The following is a 13,360-nucleotide window of genomic DNA, read 5'->3' on the forward strand; positions in this document are numbered from 1 at the left end:
CTACCACCGCGGCATTCTGCCACGACCTGTGATTTACGCCCTCGCCTCTCTTCCTGCCGTAGGACTGAATCAGGTAGTGTCCTCCTTGGCCACGGCGGGCTCTCCCCTCTCTCACACAAGTCAAGTGAGCTCGGAATTAAATCCGCCCGATGGTGGCTGGTAACTGTGCGCGCTCCCCTCGGGACAAAGGGTTAATGGTGTCGACTGCGAACCCCCCCCCCCCCCACGGGCAGAAATAGATTGAGGCCAAATCCAGACGCCCCGTCCCCGCAGCACCCCCTCCTTCTCCTCCCCACCCCCTTCATCTCTCCCGCCGCCCAATGTGGCCATCAGACCGATGAGATTTACTGAATCAATTTTCAACAGAGCGAGATATCGTAAATTCTACCATTTATTCATGTACAGAGAGGTCCGTTTTTATTTCTAGTGTAGATTACAGACATTTTAGTCCATTCCCTTCCCTCCAGATCCCCTGGCTAACTGCCACATGAACAGTCCAGCTGGGGTAAGTACATCAAAGCTATAGTCTATGATCAATCGAATGTGGAACGGTGCGAGTGTCTGATCGAGACTGTTGCAGATACACTCGGCGGCCACTTTATTAGGTACACGAGGTGCCGACAGAAGTGGCAGCTGAGTGCATTTCTGTATGTTCATTCTCTTCTGCTGTTGTAGCCCATCCACCTCAAGGTTCGGTTTGTGCGTAGAGAAATGCTCCTGTGCGTAGCGCGTTTACCATTTGAGTTACTGTCACCTTCCTGTCAGCTTGAACCCGTCCGGCCATTCTCCTCTGCCCTCTCTCATTAACACGGTGTTTTCGCCCACAGGACTGCCGCTCACTGGATTTTTTTCTTTGTTTTTCACACCATTCTCTGTTCATCCCAGAGACTGTTGTGCGTGAAAATTCCAGGAGATCGGCAGTTTCTCATATACTGCAACCGCCCCGTCTGGCACCAACAATCTTTCTACAGTCAAAATCCCTGAGATCACATTTCTTCCCCAATCTGATGTTTGGTCTGAACAACAATTGAACCTCTTGGCCACGTCTGCATGCTTTTATTCACTGAGTTGCTGCCACAGGATAGGCTGATTAGATATTTGCATTAGCGAGCAAATGTAGGTGTATTTTTTTAAAAGCGGCCACTGAGTGTAAATAGAGTCATAAAACAATACAACACAGATACAGGCCCTTCGGCCCAACCAGTCCATGCCAGCCACGGTGCCCATCCAGTTTCCTGCGTTTGGCCCATAGCCCTTCAAGCCCACCCCTCCATGTACTTGTCCAAGCACTTCTTAATGAAACTACTCTACCTGCCCCAACCACTTCCTCTGGCACCCTATTCCATATACTCACCGCCCTCTTCATGGAAAAGTCGCCCCTCGGGTCCCTTTTAAGTGTTCCCCCTCTTACTCTAAACCGGGGGTCCCCACGTGGGGTCCACAGACCCCTTGATTAATGGTATTCGTCCATGGCATAAGTGAACGTTGGGAACCTCCGTCCCTAAACTTATCGTCCTCGTTTTGGTCTCCGGTACCCCGGGGAAAAGGCAGTTACCGTCCGCCTTATCTATACCCCTCATAATGTTAAACATCTCTATAAAGTTGGCTCTCATTCCAGGTAATAAAGACCCAGCCTGCCGACCTCTCCCTACAACTCAGACCTTTCATACCTCGTAAATCTTTTCTGCACTCTTTCCAGGGCTCTTTCCAGTTTAACCCTATAACGAGGTGAGCAAAACTGTGCACTATACTCCAAGTGCGGACTCACCAATGACTTGTACATCTCCAGCATAATGACCCAGCTCCTGTACTCCGTGCCCTGACTGACGAAGGTCAGCGTGCTAAATGCTTTTTTCTCCCCTACTGCCCCATCCATCTGTGGCGTGACTTTCGATGAACTGTGCACTTGTACCAGGGGCGGAATCATTCAGCCCATTGAGTTTGCTCCGTCATTCTGATTTACCTTTCAACCCCATTCTCCCGCCATCTTCCCGTAACCTTTAACTCCCTTATCAGCCAAGAACCTACCTACCTCTGCCTTAAATACACCCAATGACATGGCTTCCACCACCTTCTGCGTCTAAAGAGGCTCATTCCACCACCTCCCCTGAGGACGAGTTCCAGATATCAACAGTATACCCCTCAGATCCCCTTTAAAACGTCTTCCTCTCGCCTCAAGCCTATGTTCTCTAGCTGTTGAGTCCCCCTACCACGGGAGAAACATTCTAGTTACCTATGCCTCAGATGTACCTAATTGTAAGTTGTCTGATGCTTCACACCTGTACTTCAAGAACAGCCCACAGAGGGCGCTCCTGGTCAGGCGGGAACCTCGGTTTATTTAAAGGGAAAGTTGCTGTGCTCTCTTAAAGGGGTCTTGTCTGAGACACCCTTGGAAAGGACTTCAGCAAGATTACTGGATTCACAACAAAGCGAGCGAGTAGCATCACAAGATTCACCAGCGGGTTAACTTGTGACAGTCAGATGAACAAAGTGAGGCAAGACACACGAGAGACTGAGTGGACACACACAAAATGCTGGTCCTGATGAAAGGTCTCGGCCCGAAACATCGACTGTATATTTATTTCCATGGATGCTGCCGGACCTGCTGAGTTCCTCTGCCATTTTGTGTGCGTTGCTCTGGATTTACAGCATCTGCAAAATTTCCTGTGTTTATGAGTGTGGTGAGGAATTTGCTGAGGAAGAATGCGCCTCTGGTCCTCGCTTCTATTAAAGACGAGTGTTGCGGCACACTTCATTTAGCAGCTCAGATGATGAGGTGGGGACGAGAGTGCGTACCGAAAATAGAAACAAGCCAAATAGCAGCTGAAGTGACGAAGTCGCGCCATGCTCTGCTCCAGAAATCACAAGCATGGGTTAGGCTCTGATGACAGCTCTCTCCCTTCTGCACCACACACACTTCCAGGGCGGAGACACTAGGGTTAGATACCAGTTAAACCTCCCTCCACCCTCTCGGAATCAGAATCACGTTTATTATCACTGATATGTTGTGAAATTTGTTGTTCTGTGGCAGCTGCACAGTGCAAGACATTAAAAAAACTACTATAGGTTACAATGAATAAATTGCTAGCTAACTACCTAAATAGATAGATAGACAGACAGGTAGATAGATAGATAGATAGATAGATAGATAGATAGATAGATAGACAGACAGGCAGACAAACGGATAGATAGGCAGACAGACAGATAGATAGACAGACAGATATTTATATAGATAGGCAGACAGACAGACAGATAGATAGATAGATAGATAGATAGATAGATAGATAGATAGGTAGATGGATGATAGAGCAAAATAGGAATAGTAAGGTAGTGTTCATCGGTTCATTGACTATTCAGAAATCTGATGGTGGAAGGGAAGAACGTATTCCTATAGCATTGAGTGAGGGTCTTCGGGCCCCTGTACCTCTTCCTTGACGGTAGAAACGAGAAGAAGGCATGTCTTGGGTGGCGATGGTCCTTAAAGATGGGCGCTGCCTGTTGAGAATGCCCTCGATGCTGGGGAGGTTTGTCCCGTGAAGGAGCTGGTTGAGTCTACAAGCCTCTGCGGCCTCTTTCGACTCTGTACATCGCGGCCTCAGCACCGGGCTGTGATGTCACCAGTCAGAGTGCTCCCTCTCCACGGTACACCGGTTCGGTGGTAATTTGCTAGAGTCTGTGCTGACATGCGAAATCTCCTCAAACTCCGAATGAAATATAGCCGTTGCCGTGCTTTCTTTTCGTCACGCACTCCTCGGGCAGGGAGCATACAAGTTAGATGTAAAGTTTTCCACTCAGCGTTTCAGGAACAGATTCTTCCCCTCTGCCATCAGATATCTGAACAGTCCATGAACCCATGAATACTACCCCTCTATTCCTCATTTGTAGTATCTATCTATCGATTTAATTATTGTGACTTTTATGTAGTGCACTGTACTGTTTCCACAAGACAAATTTCTTGACAAATTTCCCGTCAACGATGATAACTGTGACTTCGATTCCGACTCCGCTGTGGATGGAGCCCTCCTCGGGCACCACCTAGCGGTGACAAAAAATCCTTCAACAAAAAGTTTTTTTATGGAACCCATGCAAAACGTTTTCAGGAGCAGCACGGTGGTGTAGCAGTTAGTGCAGTCGCTTTACAGCACCAGTGACAGGGATTCGATTCCCTCCTCAACCATCTGTAGGCCCCACGCGGGTTTCTTCCCTCATTCCAAAGACGTATTGCTTACGGTTAGTGAATTGGAGCTTGCTAGGTTGGTGCCGGAAGCGTGCCGGCACTTACCCCAGCACATCTCCCACACAAAGGTAACTGTATATGCTTTGATGTCTCGATATACACGGGGCAAATAAAGTTATCTTTAAAACCCATGGAATACTCTCTCTGGGTTGTTAGCGTGTTCTGCTTCTGTAGAAGAGAAGCGCCTTCATGTCCTGTTTGTAGTCCACAGCCAGACGCACCAGTCCACAATCTTAGCGCTTGAACCCAGGGCTTCTGATCAAATCCTCCTTAGAACAACACGGGTTAGATGTCGGAAACGGAAGCAGTCGGGACATTCTGCGCGCAACAGTTCCCGCGGAGACGGACTGTACATAATTAAGCACTTGTTAAGGGCCAATAAAAAGACGTCAGGCTTGAGCGGAGCGGCCATTGTGCGAGCGGAGCAGTGTTAGAGTGGACAGTTCAGGCTTTGGATCGTAGAGGCTTCGATGAGGAGAAGCGGACGGGGTAGGTAGATTTTTTTCATTTCATTTCTTTCTTTCTCTCTTATTGCACAGTTAGAGCAGTGGGGATGCCAAGCGGGTTAGGGGAATGCTCCTTTTGTGAGATGTGGGAAGGCAGGAAGACCTCCCCTGTCCCAGACAAGAAGTGCATCCAGCTGTAGTTTCTTAAGTAATTGGAGCTAGAGTTGGATGAGCTCCTGGTCAGTCAGGAGGCTAAGGTGTTGATTGACAGAATATACAGGGAGGAGGTTACACTCAAGGAAACTGGGTGAGTGTCAGGAGCAGCCAGAGCAGAGTTTCCATGTATCTGTTCCCCTCAATAACAGACATACCTCTATGGATACTGTTTGAGGGATGAGCTAGCAGAGGAAAGCACAGTGGTCAGGTCTTGGGTACTGAGTTTGGCTCTGTAGCTCAGAAGGGAAGTGGGGAGAAGAGGCTAGCTGTAGTGACAGGGGATTAATTGGTTAGGAGAACAGGCAAGAAATTCCATGAATGAGAACGAGATTCCTGGATGGCATGTTGCCTCCCGGTGCCAGGTTCCAGGACATCTCTGATTGAGTCCACAGTACTCCAAAGTGCAGAGTGAGCAGCCAGAGGTCGTTGTGCACGTCAGTCCCAATGGCATGGGTAGAAAGAGTGACGAGGTCCTCCAAAGTGAGTTCGGGGAGTTAGGTGCTAAGGTAAAGGATAAGGCCTCCTGGGTTGTGATCTCAGTATTGTCACCCGCTAGTGAGGTCAGAAATAGGAAGGTCATACAGTTTAACATGTGGCTAAGGATATGGTGCACATGGGAGGGCTTTGGATTTTTGGATCATTGGGCTCTCTTCCAGAGAAGGTGGGACCTGTACAGATGGAATGCTTTGCACCTAAACTGGAGGGGTACTAATATCCTTGTGGGGAGGTTCACTGGTGTGGCATGGGGATTTTTAAACTAAAATTGTAAAGGGATGGGAACTAGAGTGCCTGAACAGAGAATGGAATTGTGTAGGGAGAGATGGTTAAACTTACATGCAAAGTCAGGAGGGACGAACATGATGGGACTAATGCTGTGAGTTGTGTATATTTCAATGCAAGGAGTATTATAAGAAAGGTTGATGAGCTTAGGGCATGGATCAGCACATGAAATTATGATATTGTCACCATTAGTGAGGTTTGCTTGTAGGAGGGGCAGGGCTGGCAGCTGATAAACACAAGAGATTCTGCAGATTCTGGAAATCCAGAGCTACCCACACAAAATGTTGGAGGAACTCAGCAAGTCAGGCAGCATCTATGGAAAAGAATGGATAGTCAATGTTTAAGGCTGAAACCCTTCTTCAGGACTAGCAGCTCAATGTTTCGGGGTTCGATATTTTAGACATGTTAGAGAGGGAGGGATTAAAGGAGGAGGAGTGCGTTATTAGTCAGTGAAAATGTCTCAGCAGTCCTCAGACAGGATAAACTGGAGAGCTCAAGTCAAGTCAAGTCACTTTTTATTGTCATTTCGACCATAACTGCTGGTACAGTGTCTTGCAATCCGGGATGGTGCAATTTCCGAACCAGGCAGTGATGCAGCTGCTCAGGATGCTCTCTGTAGACTGTGGTGAGGATGGGGGGTGGGAGATGGACTTTTCTCAGCCTTCGCAGAAAGTAGAGACACTGCTGGGCCTTCTTTGCTACGGAGTTGGTGTTGAAGGACCAGGTGAGATTTTCTACCAGGTGAAAACCAAGAAATTTGGTGCTCTTAATGATCTCTACGGAGGAGTCGTGGATGTTCAGCAGAGAGTGGTCGTTCCGTGTCCTCCTGAAGTCAACAACCATCTCTTTTGTTTTGTTCACATTCAGAGACAGGTTGTTGGCTCTGCACCAGTCCGTTAGCCGCTGCACCTCCTCTCTGTATGCTGACCCATCATTCTTGCTGATGAGACCCACCACGGTCATGTCATCAGCGAACGTGATGATGTGGTTCGAGCTGTGCATTGCAGCACAGTCGTGGATCAGCAGAGTGAACAGCAGTGGACTGAGCACACAGCCCTGGGGGGCCCCGTGCTCAGTGTGATGGTGTTGGAGATGCTGCTTCCAATCCGAACTGACTGAGGTCTCCTAGTCAGGAAGTCTAGGATCCAGTTGCAGAGGGAGGTGTTCAGGCCCAGTAGGCTCAGCTTTCCAATCAGTTTCTGAGGAATGATTGTGTTGAATGCTGAACTGAAGTCTCTGAACAGCATTCGAACATATGTGTCTTTTTTGTCCAGATGTTAGGGCCAGGTGGAGGGTGATGGCAATGGCGTCATCTGTTGAACAGTTGGGACAGTACGTGAACTGCAGGGGGTCCAGTGAGGGGGGCAGCAGGGTCTTGATGTGCCACACGATGAGCCTCTCGAAACACTTCATGATGATGGATGTGAGTGCAACAGGATGGTAATCATTGAGGCAGGACACTGAAGACTTCTTTGGCATGGGGACGATGGTGGCAGCCTTGAAGCACGTAGGAACGACGGAGCTGCTCAGGGAGATGTTGAAGACGTCAGTGAGAATCTCAGCTAGCTGGTCTGCACATCCTCTAAGCACTCTGTCAGGAATATTGTCTGGTCCAGCAGCCTTCTGTGGGTTGGCCCCGCATAGGGTTCTCCTCACATCGGCCACGGTAAGACACAGCACCTGGACATTTGGAGGAGCTCATCTACTAGATGGAAATGAAAAATAAGAAAGGGATGACCACATTAATAGGATTATATTATAGACCACCCAACAGTCTGTGGGATTTAGAGGAGCAAATTTATAGAGAGTTCACAGACTGTTGCAAGAAACAAGGTTGTGATATTAGATGATTTTAACTTTCCATATATTGACTGGGAATCCCATACTGTGAAATAACTGGATGAGTTAGAGTTTGTCAAATATGTCTGGGGAAGTCTCTTGTCAGTACATAGAGGTCCCAACTAGAGAAGGTGCAATACTAGATCTATTTGGGAATGAGGCAAAACAGGTGACAGAAGTTTGTGCAGAGTAACACTTTGCATCTAGTAATCATATTGCCATTGTTTCAAGATAATTATGCTGATGGATAGATCTAGTCCTTGATTTGACATTCTAAGTTGGAGAAAGGCCAAATTTGATGGTATCAGAAAGAATCTGGCATGCATGGACTGGGACAGATTGTTTTCTGACAAAGGTGTAGTTGATGAGTAGGAGACCTTCAAAGATAAAATTTTGAGAGTACCAATTTAGATTATGAAGACACGCAGTCCTCTTTTATTGTCATTTAGTAATGCATGCATTAAGAAATGATACAATATTTCCTCCAGTGTGATATCACAAAACACAGGACAGACCAAGACCGAAAAAACTGACAAAACCACATAATTATAACATATAGTTACAACAGTGCAACAATACCATAACTTGATGAAGAAGTCCATGAGCACAGTAAAAAGTTCAAAGTCTCTCAAATGTCCCACACCTCACGCTGACAGGAGAAGGAAGAAAAACTCTCCCTGCCATGCCTGACCACAATCCGTCTCTGAGTCATCTGAAAACTTCGAGCCTCCAAATCAGCTCTCCAACACTGAGTACTGAGCGCCATCTCTGTCCGAACGATTTGACCTCAATCTCGGTTGCCAACAGCAGGCAAAGCCGGGGATTTTGAGACCTTCCCTCCGGAAGATTCCCTACCGCGCAGTAACGACAGCAGCGAATGAGCGTTTCAGAAATTTCTCCAGATGTTCCTCTGTGTTCCTCTGTGCTGCCTCCATCAAATCAGAATTATCCACAGCCCCTATTTAACGGATATGATATCATTTTTCACCGGAGAGCTGCGCGCGCTGCTTTCTCTCCTCCCGCCAATTTTGTCTGTCCTTGGCAAAATAAAAGGCAAGGATAACAATTTAGGGAACCTTGGTTTTTAAGCGATATTGAGGTCCTGGTTAAGAAGAAGGTGCGTAGCAGGTATAGGCAGGAAGGAGCAAATGAGGTACTTGAGGAGTATCAGAAATGCAAGAGAACACTTGAGAATGAAATCAGGAGGGCTAAAAGAAGGCATGAGGTTGCACTGGCAAACAAGGTGAAGGAGAATCCCAAGGGGTTCTACAGATATATTAAGCAAACAGATTATCAAAGGACAAAATTGGTCCTCTGGATGATCAGAGTGGTTACCTATGCATGGAGATGAAGGAGATGCAGGAGATCTTAAATGGAGGTCTTTCATCTGTAGTTACTCAGGAGATGGACACAGAATCTATAGAAGTGAGGCAAAGCCGCAGAAAGCTCATGAACTGTATATAGATTACAGAGGAGGAGGTGTTTGCTGTCTTGAGGCAAATTAGGAAGGATAAATCCCCAGGGCCTGGCAAGGTATTCTTTCGGACACTGTGAGAGTCTAGTGCAGAAATTGCAGGGGTCCTAAAAGAGATATTTAAAATTTCCTTAGCCGCAGGTGAACAGTTGAGGTTCCATAAGACTGGAAGATAGCTAATGTTGTTCTGTTGTTTAAGAAAGGTTCTAAGAATAAACCAGGAAATAATAGGCCAGTGAGCCTGATATCAGTAGTAGGTAAGTTATTGGAGGTATTCTAAAGGTCCAGATATGTACAATAGGTACTTGGATAGACAGGGACTAATTAGGGATAGACAACCTGGCTTTGGGTCTAACCAATTTTAAAAAGTTTTTCAAGAGGTTATTCAGAAAGTTGATGAAAGAAAGGCAGTGGATGTTGTCCGCATGGACCTTAGCAAGGCCTTTCACAAGGTCCCGCATGGAGTTTGGTCAAGAAGGTTCCATCACTTGGCATCGAAGATGAGATAGTAAATTGGATTAGACAAAGGCTTTGTGGGAGAAGCCAGATAAAGGTAGTAGCTGGTTCCCTCTCCAACTAGAGCAGCAGGGATCAGTGCTGGGTCGTTTGTGGTTTGTCGTCTATAGCAATGACCTAGATGATAATGTGGTTAACTGAATCAGCAGATTTGCAGAAGACACCAAGATTGAGGGTGTAGTGAACATCAAAGACGACTATCTGAGCTTACAGTGGGATCTAGACCAGCTGGAAAAATGAGCTGACAAATGTCAGATAGAATTTAATGCAGACCAGTGTGAGGTGTTGCACTTTGGGAAGACAAATCAGGTAGGAATTACATGATGAGCAGTAAGAAACTGAGGAGTGTGGTGGAAAAGAGGGATTTGGGAATACAGATCCATAAATCTTTGAAAATGGAATCACAGGGACAGAAAGAAAGCTTTTGGCGCATTGGTCTTCATAAATCAAAGTACTGAGTACAGTTGTGATGTTATGTTGGAGTTAAGACATGGGTGAAGTCAAATTTGGAGCATTATGTGGAGTTTTGGCCACCTACCTACTGGAAAACTGTCAATAAGATGGAAAGAGCACAGAGAAACTTGACAAGAATGATGTCAGGATTTGAGGACCTGAGTAATAGGGAAAGGTTAAATAAGTTAAGACTTTATTTACCAGAACATAGGAGAATGAGGGGAGGTTTGATAGAGGTATACAAAATTATAAAGGATACAGATAAGCTGAAAGCTAGTGGATTTTTTTCCCACTGAGGTTGGGTGAGACTAGAACTGGAGGTCATGAGTTAAGGGTGAAAGGTGAAATGTTTAAGGAGAAGATGAGGGGAAACTTCTTCATTCAAAGGGTGGTGAGAGTGTGCAACAAACTTCAACCAGAAGTGGTAGACGTGGGTTTGATCTCAACATTTGGATAGATGCATAGATGGGATGTGGGATCCAGGTACAGGTCGATGGGACTAGGCAAATTAATAGTTCAGAATAGACTAGATGGGCTGAAGAGCCTCCTTCTGTGCTGCTGTGTTTGTTCTATGACTTTCTCATGAGGGGTATATACAGGGTGAATGCACAGTCTTTTTCTCTGGGCTGGGATATCAGGAACTGGAGGACACAGGATTAAGGTAAGAGGGGAGAGTTCAGAGAATTCAGGGAGGCAACATTTTCACCTAGAGGGTGATCAGTGCATGGAAGGGGCTGCCAGAGGAAGTGGTTGAAGCAGCCACAGTAACAACATTAAAAAGAAAATTTAAATTTAAAAAAGACAGATACATGGATTTAAAAGAAAAATAATGTAAAAGTTAGAAGAAATTTAAGAAGATATAGTTAAAGGATATGGCTCAGATGCACGGTATATGGAACTAATTTGGATGAAGTAGCTTGACTGGCATGGACCAGATGGGCTGAAGGGCCTGTTGCCATACTGTATGACTCTATAACTCCAGATTCAGTTCCCACTTCACCATTGTAACCCCTTGGGAAAGGTTTCACTGCTAAGGTAATGGTTTCTCTGTAGTATCATGTTTGGGTTATGATTAGAAATAACAGGGGCTTTGGAATATACGCCATCCAGTGAGGGAAGTGTTGTTTCTTTCTTGTGTGCCTGAAAGGAGATGTTCACGGTCTTTTGTCAGTGAGAGATGAAGAGAAAAGGCGCGAGTGCAGAGAGCTGGTAGACTACAAGATGGAGTGGACGTGAAATGAGGGTCCGGGAGTTGACAACATTCGGAGGAAGTTGATGGGGAATGAATGGATGGAAAACGGTGAGCTCCAACGTGCTCATTAGACTGTTTCATTAAAATGGGCCCTTTCTCTTGTTGTTTCCTTTACTAACCCTGTAGTCAATTTTTTTTAGATTATGAAGACACGTAGTCCTCTTTTATTGTCATTTAGTAATGCATGCATTAAGAAATGATACATTATTTCCTCCAGTGTGATATCACAAAACACAGGACAGACCAAGACTGAAAAAAACTGACAAAGCCACATAAATTATAACATATAGTTACAAACAATGTAACAATACCATAACTTGATGAAGAAGTTCATGAGCACAGTAAAGTTCAAAGTTTCTCAAATGTCCCACATCTCACGCAGACGGGAGAAGGAAGAAAAACTCTCCCTGCCATGCCGACCACAATCCGACTCTGAGTCATCTGAAAACTTCAAACTCTGATTAGCTCTACGACACCGAGTACTGAGCGCCATCTCTGTCCGAACGATTCGACCTCCTTTTCAGTCGCCAATAGCAGGCAAGGCCGGGGATTTTGAGGCCTACCCTCCAAAAGATTCCCGACCACACAGTAACGACAGCAGCGAACGGGCGTTTCAGAAATTTCTTCAGATGTTCCTCTGTGCTTTCACGTCCATTCTCCATCAAATCAGAATTGTCCACGGCCCCTATTTAACAGATACGATACCATTTTTCACCGGAGGGCTGCGCACACGTCTCCTCCCGCCGATATTAAGAATTATAAAGCTCAAGTGTTTAATTGCGTATGGTGTACCGTCTGAATATTTGGTGGTACGGATTTGTAACCAGGCAACACATCACACGGCATCCACACAAACGAGATTTCACAAGCTTGGCGGGGCTGGAGATTGTCGTCCCCTAGACTAACGGCGCCGGCTGAAACTGAGGGTTACACTGTTCAACAAACTTCCACAGCTGTGCACTGATCCCATTCACTTCTCTCGTGGAGCAGCAGCACCAACTCAAAGTGCAAAGTAAATTTATTATCAAAGAACGTGCAGAAATTGTCAGCATGCATGACCCTGAGATTCATTTTCTTGTGGGCGTACAAAGAAACACAATAGAACGAGTGAAAAACTCCACACAAGCAAAGACAACCAACCAATTTGCAAAAGAATGTAAACTGTGCAAGTATTTAAAAAAATCAAATCAAATAATAATTAATAAATAATAGTTATTACCACCAGTCACCAGTTTAAAGCATCTCAAAGCAATGACTCAGCATCATGGACATCTTCGAAAGGTGATGCCTCAAAGAGGCAGCATCCATCGTTAAGGACCCCCATCACCCACAACATGTCCTCTTCTCATCAGGGACAAGGTACAGGAGCTTGAAAACATGCACTCAATGTTTTAGGAACAGGATCTTCCCCTCCGTCATCAGATTTCAGAACAGACCCATGAACACAATCTCACTGTTTTTTCTCTATTTTGCACTAATTTCTAATTCAATTTTAATATATATTTCTTAGAGTAATTGATTGTATTTTTAACGTATTGCACTGTACTGCTGCCACAAGACAACAACTTTCATGACATACAGTATTAAACCAGATTCTGACCCCACTCAGAAGTGGTAGATGTGGGTTCAACCGCAACACCTAAGAGAAGTTTGTATCGGATAATTCAACTTGGGATTATCCATATTTTGATAGGAAGTTTGGATATGAGTGGAAAGGATATGGAGGGCTATGATCCAGGTACGGATTGATGAGACTAGGCAGAATTAGAGTTTAGCATAGACAGATGGGCTGAAAGGCCTGCTTCGGTACTATAGTGCTCTATAAGTCTAAGGCTGCCCAAGGTCTGGCAGTAAATATGTTAAGTATTGTTCTGACGCCAGACCCCCTCAGTACTGCATCGTTCTAAGGCCCAAAAGCTGCTGGAGGTTGACGAAGCAAGCTTGTTTCTAGTGGGAAAACCATGCACTGTGACACAGACTCTGACATGGACACTCCCACAATCTGCAGGTCCAGTTTCAAATTCCAAGTAAATTTATCATCAAAGTATGTATATATCACCATATACTAAAGATTCATTTTCTTGCAGGCATTCACAGTAGAACAAAGAAATGCAGTAGAGTCAATGGAAAACTACAGATAAAGACTG

The sequence above is a fragment of the Mobula birostris genome, chromosome 11 (genome assembly GCF_030028105.1).
Source record: "Mobula birostris isolate sMobBir1 chromosome 11, sMobBir1.hap1, whole genome shotgun sequence".
In the NCBI taxonomy this organism is placed as follows: Eukaryota; Metazoa; Chordata; class Chondrichthyes; order Myliobatiformes; family Myliobatidae; genus Mobula; species Mobula birostris.